This window comes from Hemitrygon akajei, chromosome 7 (genome assembly GCF_048418815.1).
Source record: "Hemitrygon akajei chromosome 7, sHemAka1.3, whole genome shotgun sequence".
In the NCBI taxonomy this organism is placed as follows: Eukaryota; Metazoa; Chordata; class Chondrichthyes; order Myliobatiformes; family Dasyatidae; genus Hemitrygon; species Hemitrygon akajei.
In genome coordinates, this window is record NC_133130.1 from 42,501,988 (window position 1) to 42,516,953 (window position 14,966).

Genomic DNA, 14,966 nt, shown 5'->3' on the forward strand with positions numbered 1-14,966 from the left:
CCTGATGGATCAGGATTTGCAGTGGTCTGTGGGTCCCAGATTGGCCTTCCTGCTCACCACAGATCCCACAGAAGCAGAGTGGAAGAAAGTTGTCTTTGATCCCAAGGGACAGCCCAAGAAGAAATCTGAGTCATCAAGGTTCATTGGAAAAGAAGAATGAATCCCTTCTGATTTTATTCCTATAGTAAGAAGAGAGATGTAGGAACCTCATCTGAAAGGTGAAGTCACCCTTCTAGGTAGGATTAGTATTATCAGCATTTAATAAGGCATTGTTTAAAAGAAATGTTTTGATACATGATTAAAAGATTTTGATACAGGTATTTAATTATTTGAGTTTCGCTTTCAGTTTTTTTATGTTGCTGTTCTAATCTGTCTCGTAGTAATATCACTTGGGCTCCAGGTGCTTTTGACCAAATGCCCAACATTCATAAGCAGGTTAGCAATTGAGTGTAGGATGTTTATCCAGCATTCAGAAGTGTCAAAGTAAATTGAAGGAAACTGACCAGTGCGCTGGCTGGATTCAAATCACTCACTGCTGACAGTATCAGATCTGAGATCATCTTTAATTTGCAATTTACTGTTTAATCAGCAATCAGTAAAATCATTCCAACACTTTATTCTGCTAGTTTGTGACATATTTCCAAGCCTCTATCTGTTCCCCATCTTCCAAAATATCACTAGTAACTTTCCAAAAATGTTGCTGCAATGTTAATTGCACTCAGTGTTATTAATGTACAAATGTGTAGCAGCTGCAGCTGATGATAAATGCACTTTTAAAGGTAGAAGTTAAATGTTTCTATGTAAGATGTCTCTTTGCTTTTAGTTTTGGACAAATGATATACCATTGTCTGACACATTGTTTAAATAATATGAATGTGCAGAGTCCTTTTATTTAGGAGGCATCTACAAATTAAATCCTTGACCAAAAGCAAAATTGAGGACTTATCCATTTAAGCCTAGGTTTAGTTTTAACAGTGTAGTAAGTTTTAATTACCACCAGTCAATCACTATGCCACTAGAAATTAAGTAAGACCATAAGATATTGGAGCAGAATTAAACCATTTGGCCAATTGAGTCTGCTCTGCCATTTCATCATATTGATCCATTTCCCTCTCAGCCCCAATCTCTTGCCTTCTCCCCATATTTCTTCATGCCCTGACTAATCAAGAATCTATTAATCCCTACCATAAATATACCCAATGACTTGGCCTCTACAGCTGCTTGTGGCAACAAATTCTACAGATTCACCACTCTCTGGCTGAAGAAATTCCTCCTCATCTCCATTCTAAATGGCACCCCTCTATTCTGAGGATGTGTTCTCTGGTCTGACTCCCCCACCATAGGAAACATCCTCTCCAAATCTACTCTTTCAAGGCCTTTCAAAACATTCGATAGTTTTCAATGAGATCCCCCACTTATTCTTCTGAATGCAAGTACAGTGTCTAATTCATTTTGATTTTAGTTGTCATTGGAGACTTTAAAAATAACATATAATCAGTTTTGTTTCTTTGAGTCACCTTTTCTTTTCATCCAAATTTTCTTCTCCTCTATTGATACAACTTTGGTCAGACTTTTGATTGTTTATTTCATAATCTGTCATTCTGATTGGTTTTATATATATATAGGCATCCGTTAGTCTCGAGAGACCATGGATTTTCAGGGTACAGGCCTGGGCAGGATTGTATGGGAGACTGGCAGTTGCCCTCTCCACGACACCGATGTTGTCCAAGGGAAGGGCAAGGGCCGATACAGCTTGGTACCGGTGTCATCGCAGAGCAATGTGTGGTTAGGTGCCTTGCTCAATCAAGGACACAAGCTGAGGCTCGAACTAGCAAACTTCAGATCACTAGACCAACACCTTAACCACTTGGCCATGTGCCAACACGTGATTGGTTAAAGATGCCATATAAAGGTGTTTCATCTTTCACTGTCATAGAACAAAATGCTGTCAACATTAAGTAGGTGTTTAATAGGATGTTTAGTATTCAAAAAAGGCCAACTTTAACAAACAGCTGACTTTATTTATTGCAATTTATCCGCAGCAATTACTGACTATTAATTTGCAAATTAAGAAAAATCTCAGATTCAGATTGATTTTATTTATTACATGTTCATCGAAACATACTGTGGAATGCAGCATTTGTATTAGCAAACAACACAGCCTGGGGATGTGCTGGGGGCAGCCCACAAGTGTCACCACACATCCTGGAGTCAATTTAGCATGCCCACAATCCTCAGCAGAACAACAACAAAACAAAACAAAAAAACCCATAAAAAACAACAAAACAACAGTAGCAAAATCTCTGGCTGTCCACTGGATCTACGTCTCTTATCATCTTGTACAATTCTATCAAGGCACTTCTCATTCTCCTTCTCTCCAAAGTGAAAAGCCCTACCTTGCTCAACCTGAGGCAACTCACTCTCTGAGGCAGATTTTCAGCTGTGGTACTCAAAAGGCAACTGAAGAACTATCTGAAAGGAGAAGGTTTGTAAGACTATGCGGAAAGGGCAAAGGAATGGAACCAGTTATGTGGCTGTCGTCTATGCTGTAACAATACCCCATTCTGAATTCTGACTACATATGAAGCAATGTACATTGACATCAGTATTTTGCTAGCACTCTTGGGAGAATCTTGAGGTGCTTTTGAATATTTTGCTGTTCTTGACAGGATCAAGTTCACCTTTTTTTTCTTCTACTGAAAATCAAATAAGTTGATTCATTTTTGAAAAACTGAAGGAGGTTAGAGAGCTGCCAGAACCTATGAAACCTTATTTCAGTATGAAACATTGCTTTATGAAGCGAAGAACAAGTGGAGAAATTACAAACTATAAAGCTTGCATATGGAACATGAAATGCAGTCATCATCATTTCTGGAAATGCTGTTGCACAAATGAAACTGCTGTGAAGAAACATCATGAAGCATCGTCAATTCGGTCTCTTCTTAAAATGGTTTTCATTCATAAAAATAGTTCAGTCATTGAGTGTCAACATGTGCTTGATCATTGAGGCACGGAAATTTCTTGAGAAACTTGAATGCACACAGTGTACAGAACAAGGTAGATGAGCTTACTGCACCATTCAATATTGGCAGGTATAGTATTGCTGAAAGAGTCATAGTTGGAAGGAGATCACAGGCGGGAGCTAAACATCCAAGGTTACACATCCTATGAAAAGACTGGTAGGTGGGCCGAGGGGCTTGAGTTGCTCTGTTGGTGAAAAATAAAATCAAGTCATTAGCAGTAGTGACACAGGATCAGAAGATGTAGAATCCTTGTCAGTAGAGTTAAATGGCCCTGATGGGAGTTATATACAGGTCTCCAAATAATAGCCAGAATGTGGAGTACATATTATTACTTATGTAAAAAGTACAATGTTACAGTGGCCATGGGGAACAGAATGTCACATCCATTATCAGTGACCACCACCATGCAGGTCATGCTCTCTTCTCGCTGCTACCTCAGGACTCACATCACCAGGTTCAGGAACAGTTATTACCCCTCAGCCGTCAGGCTCTTGAACCAAATGGGATAACTTCATTCAACTTCACTTGCCTCATCATTGAAATGTTCCCAGAAACTATGGACTTACTTTCAAGTGCTCTTCAGTTCACGTCCTTGATATTCATTGCCTATTTAATATTAGTGTTGGGGTGTATGGGGTGTCTATGGAGGGGTAGCACCTCTGATGGGGGGCCTGCCCTGCCCTTTTTCAGGGTAACTTGTCCACCTTTGGTCCCCACCTAGCACTCAGCTCTCACCTGTGGCTCCAGGTAGTTGTAGCACGCACAGTGGCCACACCCCGGTAAACCGTCTCAGCAGACGGGCCAAACCAGGTGAGGGTAGTCGACGGGTCTTCGACCCTTGGTGAGGTAGGGGATCTGCCTATCCCAGCGTGTGAAGTCTGGCCCTGGCAGATGGAGCAGAGGAGACCGATTTATGGTCCAACGGTCGAGGAGGCAGGCCAGCAGGCGTTGAGGAGTGCTAAGATCACGACAGGACACTTAGACGTCCTGGTCATCCGCTGCAAGAGAAGGTGATCTCTTTAAACTCACCCGGCAGAAGGCAAAGGCAAACCACTGCTGTAACCTGCGGTGTACATGATTTCCCAATATGTCAGAGCGGCGTGGAGGGAAATCGTCCGCCAACTGGAATTTCCAGATGCCACCTAATGACGATAAATTATTATTATTATTTCTTTCTATTAGTATTTGCAGAGTTTGTTGTCTTTTGCACACTTCTGTGATCAAAAGATGAATGATCTTTCATTGATTCCATTATGGTTATTATTCTATTATGGATTTATTGAGTATCCCCACAAGAAAATGAATCCCAGGTTGTATATGGTGACATATATATATATACTTTGATAATAAGGTTACTTTGAACTTCTTGTACTTTGAAATTTAATATGCAGGTAGACTGGGAAAATTAGATTGGCACTGAATCCCTTGAGAAGAGGTTTGTAGAATGCCTATGAAATTGCCTTTTTGAGCCTTCTAGGGTATGGTGTTGTGCAATGAACCAGATTTGATTAGAGAGCTTAAGGTAAAGGAACCCTAATGAGTCAGTGATTATAATATGATAGAAATCACCTTGCAGATTGAGAAGGAGAAGCTAAGGACAGATGTGTCGGTATAACAGTTGAATAAAGGTAAGTGCAGAGACATGAACAAGGTACTGGCTGAAGTTCATTGGAAGGCGACACTAGCAGGGATGATGCAGAACAGCAGTGGAAGAAGTTTCTGAGTGTAATTCATAAGCTGCAGGATCATATCATCCGCAAAATGAGGAACCATTCAAAAGAGAGGATGAGGCAATCATAATCAAGAAGGAAAGTTGAAAACAGCATAAGAACAAAAGAGAGGGCATACAGTATTATAAAATATTGGTGATAAACTAGAGGATTGGGAAGTTTTTAAAATCCAACAAAAAGCAATGAAAAAAGCACTAAGGAGAGAAAAGATAAAATATGAAGGTAAACTAGTCCATAATATGAAAGAGGATACCAAAAGCCTTTTCAGTTATGTATAAAAAATAAAAGAGAGGCAAGGGTGCACATCAGATCTTTGGAAAATTATGTTGGGGAAGTAATAATGGTGGACAAAGAAATAGCAGATTAACAAAATAAATGCAACACATACCACATTCTGGAGGAACTCAGCATGTCATGGAAAAGAATAAACAGTCAATGTTTTGAGGCAAGATCCTTCATCAGGACAGGAAATAAATGATGAGAAGTTAGCTCAAGAAGGTGGGGGAGGGGGAGAGCAGGAAGAAGTAAAAGGTGGTAAGTGATAGGTGAAACCAGGAGAAGGGGAGGGGTGAGGTGAAGTACTGGGAAGCTGGTAGGTGAAGGAGGTATAGGGCTTGAGAAGGGGGAATCTGATAGGAAAGAATAGAAGATTATTGCAGAAAGCGAAGGGGGAGGAGTATGAGAGGGAGGTGATGGGCAAGTAAGGAGATGTTATGAAAGAGGGAAACAGCACTGAGAATGTTGAAGCGGGGGGCAATTATCATAAGTTTGAGAAATCGATGTTCATGCCAACAGATTGGAGGTATAGGGAACTTTAGGACCATACACTTTAGTAAAAGGAATAAAGAAGGAGACTATTTTCTAAATGGGGAGAGAATTCAGAAATTGTAGGAACAAAGGGACTTTGGAGAGCTAGTGCAGGACTGTATGTTTAATCAACGCTGAGGAAGGAAAATGCAAAATTATTACTTATTTCAAGAGGGCTGGAACATACAAGCAAGGATGTAATGCTGAGGCTTTAAAAAGTGCTGGTCAGACCACATTTGGATTATTAAGAGCTGTTTTGGGCCTCAAAGCTGAGGAAGAATATGCTTTACAAGAACATTCCTGGGGACTGAAGTATTTTATGTGCTTGTGCCTGTACTCACTGGCATTTAGAATGATCCCTGCGGAACCTACCAAATATTGAAAGGCCTAGATAGTGTGGACATGGAGAGGATGTTTCCACTAATAGCCGCATCTTAGACCAGAGGGCACAGACTCAGAGTAAAAGTTCCTTTGGAATAGAGATGAGGAGGAATTTCTTCAGACATAAGATGGTGAATCTGTGGAATTCATTGCCACAGGTGGGTAAGGAGGTGAAATCATTGGGTATATTTTAAGTGATGTTAGTAGATTGTTGATTAATAAGGGTGTCAAAGGTTATAGTGAGAAAGTAGGAGAATAAGGTTGAGAGGAAAAATCAATCAGCCACGATCGAATGATGGAGCAAACTCGACCAGCCAAATGGCCTAGTTCTGTTCCTATGTCTTATGATCTAAATTGTCAAGAGAATTGGAAGTGAGATGAGGAAATTCACTTTGCAGAGTGGCTTGTTATGAATTGCATGAATTGCACTACCTAAAAGGGAGTGGGCGGTGGGGGGGCTGGTTGTAAAGGGAACTCAATAGTAGGCCAGAATCTGGAGCGAAGCATCTGCAGTTCTATGCTGAACTGCCTTACTTTATCCCCATAAGTATCCAGAAGATTACAATGACTGTGCATAAGGGAAGCTTCTGACTTAGTGACCAAGCTCCCTGAGAGATTTGCCGGCTGTGCTCTGGGAGACGTGCCAACTTGTTGAAATTCCCCAGTAGTTAGAATTCTCACAGTAACAGCAAGCCCATTCATTTGAAGAGTGAGAGGAATGACTGCAAGAAACATGGGTTACAAAAAGATAATTTACAACTATTTAAAACTATTTAATTAAATTTGCTGAAATACTTTAATTGTTAAATTGTTTTGGAATAATTTTTAAGTGCTTTAATTGTTACATTTTTTGTGACCTTAATTTAAAAAAAATGTTTTAAAATATTGTTTGTATAGTTTGGTGACTCAAAAGCATTTGAATTTATTGGCAGGTTTGAAAGCTAGATATTACAGGGGTCGTGGCTGGTTGTTACAGTTCTGTCAGTTGATATGTTGTCAGGACTTGCTTTGCCCTCTCTGTAAGAAGGCATTATACTGTTGTGCACTGCAAGGCTCTGATATCTTTTATTGGAATTAATCTGTGCAAAAGGCAATGCCAACTTTCCAAGATCCAGATGTAGCAAGTCCGTAACTAGTTCAGACACGAATTATAAGTCCAGATAGTTTGCCATTGACCGAAAATTCTAGCCCATTAACATTTAACAAATTACTTAGACATACAAGAGAAGCCTGGTTGTGTAGGGAAATATTGCAGAGATTAAAAATAAAAGTTGCAGAATGGGACAAATTTGACAGCTGCTTCAAATAATCTAATCAGATATAAAGGAATCAAGGGTCTTTCCTGCTGTGAAACATGCTAACTAGAAATGATTTGCTGGATCAAATATACATTTGCCATGATTAAATTGCACCCAGTTTCATGATCCTGTTTCTCAGCCCATCCCTCTCGTTGCCCACCTGCCAGAAGAAGTCTATTTTTGCTTCTCCTTCCCTCAAATGAATGTAGGAGTTCTAGAGCAAAATATTTTCAGTGTACAAAATACACGCTTCAGAAATGATTGTTTAAGGGGGTGGAATCTACCAGTTAAAACCTATTGGTTTCTGTCCTAGTTCATTTGATTGAAACCGTGTTACTTCTGGAAAGTTCAATACAGTTTCTCAGCTGCCCTCTTTTCAACAGGAAAGCCCTTTCTGCATAATCACCCAAGTGGATTTGGTGATTCTACAGTTTATTAAATCATATAACCCTGAAGCTGACTTGTAGCTGGATGAACTTTAGTCTGTCCTTCATGATGTATGCTTTGTACGTGAGGTAACTCCTGGCTGCTTGGGGTCAGCCAACAGAAAGCACACAGCATTTGGCCCAGGATTGCACTTAGGAAACTGTCTATCTGCAGCGTGTTTACTTTATCTGATGAGTGAGACTGATTAGCCACTACAAAATCAATAGGACAGGAATAATAACTTACACGTGGAGTTGCTCTGTTTTTCCCCCCCATTTCTCTCTTCAGCACTATTTTCCAATTGGTTGCTAACAGGGAATAGATGACTTATTAACTAAAGTTCCTTTTACAGGCCGGAAGGAAAAAGGTGGTATTTTACAGATCTAATAAAAATTCTTGTGTCAATCTGCATTCAGGGACCATCTATACCTTTCTTTTAAATAAAAAACTGGCAGGGTACATATTCCAGAATGATCTCACTCATTAAGGGAGCTCCATACACAAGGTTAGCTGTGTTCTCTTTAATCAAAGCAAAATGTTGATTTTCAAAAATGTTTCACTCATGCTGTTTTTTAAGTTCAACTTGTGTCTAACTATTTTTACATTAAACTTAATTTGCCACACATTTGACTTAGAAACTGCAAAAGGAAGTTAGTTTCCAAAAACCTGGGTGCAAATTAATCACGGCAAGTGCCTATCTGATCCAGAAAATGCCTTCTAGTTGGCACGCTTCCATCATGTTAAAAATGTCAGGCAAAGCATTTTTGTCAATGATTAACGCTGATCAAACATTTTTATAGACTTATGAAAATCCCCCTTGAGCAGTGCTAATACTGGTTAAAGTTAAGTTTGCTGAAATATTGCTAGTGAATCAGGGTAGTGAATAAAATTTGTACTGAACATTTTAATAAGTACATGGCTTATCTTTGCAACTGTCCCTGCAGCCTGCCCACTGTGTTCCCACCACCAAAGCCCTTATCCTGTCATTCTTCCCTAAGTTTTGTTCAGTGACAACATTAGCTTCAGAATTTTAAGCTTAGAATCATTCAACAGATCATGCCAAGCATCAAGCACCTATTTATAATCTTAGTCATGGGATCATGGACTTATATAAAAGTACAGCAGTGAACGGGCCTTTCGGCCCATTTAGTTCATGCTGAACCATTTAAACTGCCTACTCCCATCAACTTGCACCAGGACCCTAGCCCTCCACACCACTATCGTCCAGGAACCTATTCAAGCTTCTTTTAAACTTTGAATCGAGCTTGCACGCACCACTTTCGCTGGCAGTTTGTTCCACATGCTTATGACCCTCTAATTGAAGAAGTTTCTCCTCTTGTTTCCTTTAGACTTGTACTAACACTATTTTCTTTCTGCATTTGCATCGTCTCCCTTCAGATTCTATCACCTACCTGCATGCTAGTGGCAATTTACAGTAACCGGTAAATTTTCCAACAGGCACAGCTTTGGAATGTGAGAGGAGACTGTAACCTGGGGGAAGCTCATGTATTACAGTGATAAGATGTAATCTTCACCTAGACATGACCGGACGGAGGCCAGGATTGAATGTGGGCTGCTGCTGGTGCTCTGAGGTAGCGGTTGAATCCCGTAGTTTTCCAGGACTTGGTTTGTCATTTCTTTCAGCCTTTTTTCCTCTTCTCCAGGAGCATTGATTCTTACTGCTGTTGGTTCCATAAGTGTCATGTTTGTGGAGAAACTGGAATATGAGGATGGAGACACAAGAGATTGGAGCTGTTGCTGTGTTGTTGAGCAATTCAAAAGTACTGGAGGAACATAGTAGCAGCATCTATGGAGGAATTTGACAGTTGATACTTCAGGTCAAGACCCTTCATCTAGACTCTCTGTTCTTTATTTGTGATACCTTAGCAAAAATGCATGCGTGACCATTGCTTAGGGCGGGATTTGTATGGACCTATTCACTTGGAGAATGTATCACCAAAACTCACTGATGGCACCCACGTGTAAACTATTTCCAACAGAGTGGAGACAGTGTGTTTCATGAATAACTGCATTTCAATATCGAAGGAAAATTATGTTGGATAGCAGACCTCTGACTCTCTTCCATTTTCATAGCTGTAATATGAAGCAAGTTAGATAAACAGCACAAAATAACTACCCAGGGTTGCAAAATGCACCATATGTCATGTCTGTATTTAGCAACTTGTCATATCTATAGCAGGAACTCTTTTTCTCCTCAATTGCTGCTCATATTTCCTCTCCTGATTGAATGTTCCTTTCGGAGACAAAGCCCTACAGTCTAGCTTGTCATCCACTTCCTGTTTGAACGATGTGGATGGCTGTCCTTGGCAGATTTTTAAAAACCATGTCAGCATTATAATCCAACCCAATCCTAACCACCTGAAGTGTAAACAATAGGATGATCACCAAGTGCAGTTAGGATTCTTGGCAGATTTCTCTTTTATCTAGTCCAATACTGAGACCTATCCTGCCTCTGCTCTGAAAAGCTGAAACCTGGCACCTTCCTGATTGTTACAAATAAACCAGATAAACAAATGGAACATCAACACACCTGACTGAGGCCTTGAAACAACCATTCTCCAAGGCTGGTCCCTGGTTATAAGCTGTCCCAAAATTCTGAATGACATTAGGGACCTGTTCCATCCTTAAAAGGATGTTAAAGGTTCATCAGATTGGGGTGTGTGTGTGTGTGTGTGTGGGGGGGGGGTTGTCGGCCCCCCCAACACACCAGGACAGACTGCCCTCCATCATCTTGTCTAAGTAGGCCAGAGGCTTGGCTTCCTCCCTCACAAGACACCACTGAAGCAAAAATTTTAAACTCATCTAAATTTCTTGCCACTATTTTACGACCTTTCACATGTGCTGATTTTAACCACATGAGACTCCTTGGAAGGTTCTCCCAAGTCAACAGTGTTACTTGACAGCACATGCACTTATTGCAGTTAAAAGTTCAAAGTTCAAAGTAAATTTATTATCAAAGTACATGTGCTACTTTGACACTGATTTTCTTACAGGCATTTTGGAAAATCCATGAATAGGGACTGACAAACACCAAGGTGCAATGTGCAAAATGGAAGACAAGCTGGGTAAATAAAAACAATACCAAGAACATGGGTTGTAATGAGTCTTTAAATATTCAATGTAATGCTGGATGAAGTTATCCATTCTGGTTCAGGAGCCTGATAATGGTAGGGCAATAACTGTTCCTGAACTTAGTCTTCTGACACCAAAGATTCCATACCTCCTACCCAATGGTAGTTAAAGAGCACAACATCAAAGCACAACATCAAAATTCACTTTCGGTGCAGCATTCAAGCTTAATGACATTCTTATTATAGCAAACTGCAGTCTCTTTAGTCTAGAAGAGCTACAGTAAATGTCTAGCTTTTTACTTTGTTTTAATAGTACCCAGCGACTTCTCATCGAAAATCTTGACTTTATGATTTGATGAGCTAGTGGTTTCAGGGCTCCAACCTCTTTGCCCCAATAATTAACAGATGTAAAACTGCTTAAATTCCTCTGAAGTAGAATACAAAGGATACAACACCCACTTGATGGTTAGCATGGGCGTGATGGACTGAAAGGCCTGTTTCCCTATTGCATCCTTCTGTGGCTCTGACAATTGAAATGTGATTATATAATGCCGATTTTATTTACAAATGGATTTAAATTATGTTCTAATTGGTAGAACGAAGGGAGGTAAACTGTATTACCTCAGGGAGAAGTTTTTCACACAGAGAGTGGTGTGAAATGCACTGCCGGCGATGGTGGTGGAGGCGGATACAACAGGGTCTTTTAAGAGACTCTTAGATAGGTACACAGAGCTTAGTAAAATAGAGGGCTATGTGGTAGGGTAATTCTAGGCAGTCTCTAGGGAAGGTTACATAGTCAGCACAACATTGTGGGGTGAAGGGCCTGTAATATGCTGTAGATTTCTATGTTCTATGTATTTTACTCAGATAACTATTATTTCACAGTCACGAAAAAATCTGTAGTTGCTGAAAATCTAAAGCAACAATCACAAAATGCTGGAGGAACACAGCAGCCCAGGCAGCGTCTATGGAAAAGTGACCCTTCATCAGGCCTACTCTTTCACAGTAACTGACTCACATTTGCTATGTTTTTCTGTTAGGAGGGAATTAATTTTCCTTTTGCTTAGCTATAATCTATATGGTGAAGAGGCAATTCTTTCCATAGGAACTAGAAACAAATATAAAAGGTAATGAAGGTATGGTAAGCACTCAGGAGAATGGTGTGACACTAGAGGGGAATTACATAAGATACTGGGCATATAAATCAGAGCAAAACTGGTTGTCTCATAACACCTAATGATTGCTCTTCACACATGGCCACTAATGATGAATGCCAATCGGCTATGGTATCGTGGGAGGAAATCACAAACACCTGATAATGTTCCCACCTGACATAGATCAGCGTGCCTTTTCCATTTTGATCACTGTATAGCAATTAGGAACAGGAAGTTTGTTGATTTTACAATTCACCATCTGAACAATCGTAGAGCGAATATTCAATAGTGAAATGTTATATCCAATTGTTAATAAATGTTTGCTTTGTGATGAAATGGTTCACAAGACATGGGACAACATTCCTACCTATTGATTAAAATAAGCATCCAATCAACAAGACAATTGAAATCAAGTTCCTTGAAACGTTCTCTGATGACATTGCTGACTATGATGTGAGATGGATGCCTAGATACAGGCAGTATACAGATCTGACTACTGACAATGCATTTTTGTCATTCTTTTTAGTGAGGACGCAGCGCTAAATGGAGACTCCTTTGCTTGCATCTTCGGAAACAGCTCTAGTTCCATCTTTAATATCTTTATTTTTCCCTTTCAGGGTTTTTTTGAAGACCCTGACCTGTCTACAGTTCTTTGTGGGAATGGGACCCGCTCTCGGGGTTTCATGACTAGCCGTTGTCCGGCACACCAAGGGCTTGGCCTAAGTTTTCGGCTCAGCTTTGGAAGCTGAAGATCTCGGAGCTCTGGAGACGAGCAGATCGAGGAGGGTCGGTGTCACGACAGGAGAGCCGTGTGTCATAAGGGGAGTCAGAATATCTGTGTGCCCAGAGACTTGTGGTCTTTGGGCACAGAGCTCGAAAAAAGTGACGTGGCAGACTCGTAACATCGTAAACCAGCGAGTTATTTGTTATGTCTCCCCGCTTACTGTCAAAACGGAGACACCTGTTTCTCCCTTATTAGGGAGAGAGAGGGAACTTGAGGGTATGTCAAATACCAGGTGAAACGCAAAGACTTTGGGGTAGCTGCAAGTCTGTGTCTTTGCTCATGCTTGAGTGCTCGCTGGGGGGTGCCAATGCTTTTCTCTGCTAGTTGGGGAGGGGGAATTGTTACTTGCTGTCGCTTACGCGTGGGAGGGGTGAGTGGGGGGAGGACTTTGGTTCTTACATTTGACTGTTGCTCATTCTTTGGGGGCACTCCTCTGTTTTTCGAAGAAAAAGCATTTCAGGATGTACATTGTATACATTTCTCTGACATTAAGTGTACCTTTGAAAACTTTGATTGTGTTTCAAAGATTCTAAGCTTTTTCAAAAGTCAAAATTTGCCTTGTTTTGTAGGATTCAGTTCAATCACTTTATTCCAGTATGGACGGTGAACCATGATGCATCATGTATTATACCATGGTCTATAAAATGCTACAAATGGTCTTCTTATCAACCACTTCTCAACAAATAAGGGGACATAAAGCGTAATGAACGGCATCATTAAACCCTGAGGGATTCAACCAGAGCATGTTCAGGAGAGGGTTCATTTGGTACAACTGCTGTGTTTCTAAGCATTTGGTAAGAATCACTTTGAAGCTAGCTATCAGAAGCTAAGAAAAGTTCTTCACTGAAGGAGAAGGAACATAGCAACGAAGAGCTGACATGGCACCACACCCTCACACCATGTTTACAGGCAGTGGCATTTTGCTGGCATTACTCCGCACAGCTGTTGCTGCCTTGTTGATGGGATGAATATCAAAGAACAAACAAGTTGATGTATGACTTTCTAATGGCTGTAACATTAGCCACTGGATAACTTTAGAACAACAATTTTCTTTCTCAACTCCCCTGTCAAGTAGATTTCCAAACTTACGGTATCTCCACATTTTGAGATAGAATTTTTGGATACAATAATTTAGAATGAGTAGTGCTTACAGAATTACAGATGCAAGAAGATTAAATACTGATTCTAGCAAAAAAAATTAAAACTTAGGTGTCCAATGTTTCTCTTAAATAGGCCATATACAGTTTTTATGTGTTATAAAGAAAGGTACTTTAGAGTCATAGAATCAAAGAACACTACAGCACAGAAACAAAGCCTTTGGTCCATGGCCAAAATTATATGTTGGATGGTTCCCCAATGACCTTGGGCATAAATGACAGCCTTAAATTAAATCACAACTGGAAATGCAGAAAAGGTACTCCATTTTAGAGCAGCATGAAGATATCTAGGTTGAAACTCTTTGTCAGAATGTATTGACAAATGTTGAGTGCTGCACTTCGAGAGTAACTTTACTTCATTGTTGCCTATCATTTTGGAACATCCAGTGGTCAAAGTAGAATCTTTCCTTCAATCACATGACAGAGATTTGGCCCTTTGATCCAGCTTGAAAGACCGGAGGCAAAACCACAATGGCAGGGAAGTAACTAGCATTCCTATTCTGGGTGATACTCCATTTGCTCGTACTATGAAGTACAAGCGAACAAGCATTGGGCTGAGGCAGGGTCAGACAAGCCATTATCTTCCCCCAACCATGGTCTAAATGCACTAACAAAATTTACTTTCTATCAAGGTCCAGTGGCCGTGTGTAAACCAGTTCCTTCGGTAAGAAATAGGACTATGGTTCATCTTGAAGAATCAAACCAGACCCAAGAAATGAGTCTTGTGGTGAGGAGGAGGAGGAAAGGATGGAAGGGGAAGTAAACATCTTAAGAGAAAGCTTCTTCATTACAATGGTTTGCAGATGCTTGCCTGAAGCACAGTATTGCAAGACCAACATTTCTTTCCTTCTACTCATGACATAGAATATCGAATCCAAACATAACAGTTAAATGCATGTTGATTCAAGTAGTAGTCAATTATCTCTTCTCTTAAAAAAATCTAAATCGACTGCTGTGTTTAAAAGCAAGCACATCAAAAATCAGTGATGTATTTTGGATAACTAACTAGTTTGCATAAAGCAAAGTATTTTATTCAGTGTTCTCTGCTGTTTTTTTTAGTCCTGATTGAATAGCAGGATGAATAATTAAATGGGTTGCGGTATCAAAAATGGCA

The 14,966-nt window shown here is 40.2% G+C and overlaps 1 long non-coding RNA gene across 1 annotated transcript; it reads right to left on the reverse strand.

Moving 5' to 3' along the window:
* Positions 1-272: 272 nt before the first annotated feature.
* LOC140729985 (uncharacterized) lies at positions 273-9,411 on the reverse strand. Its single transcript, XR_012099456.1, has 3 exons — positions 9,201-9,411; positions 4,053-4,165; positions 273-3,207 (listed from the first exon to the last, which is right to left on the reverse strand). It is a non-coding gene; the product is annotated as an uncharacterized lncRNA (long non-coding RNA).
* Positions 9,412-14,966: the final 5,555 nt, after the last annotated feature.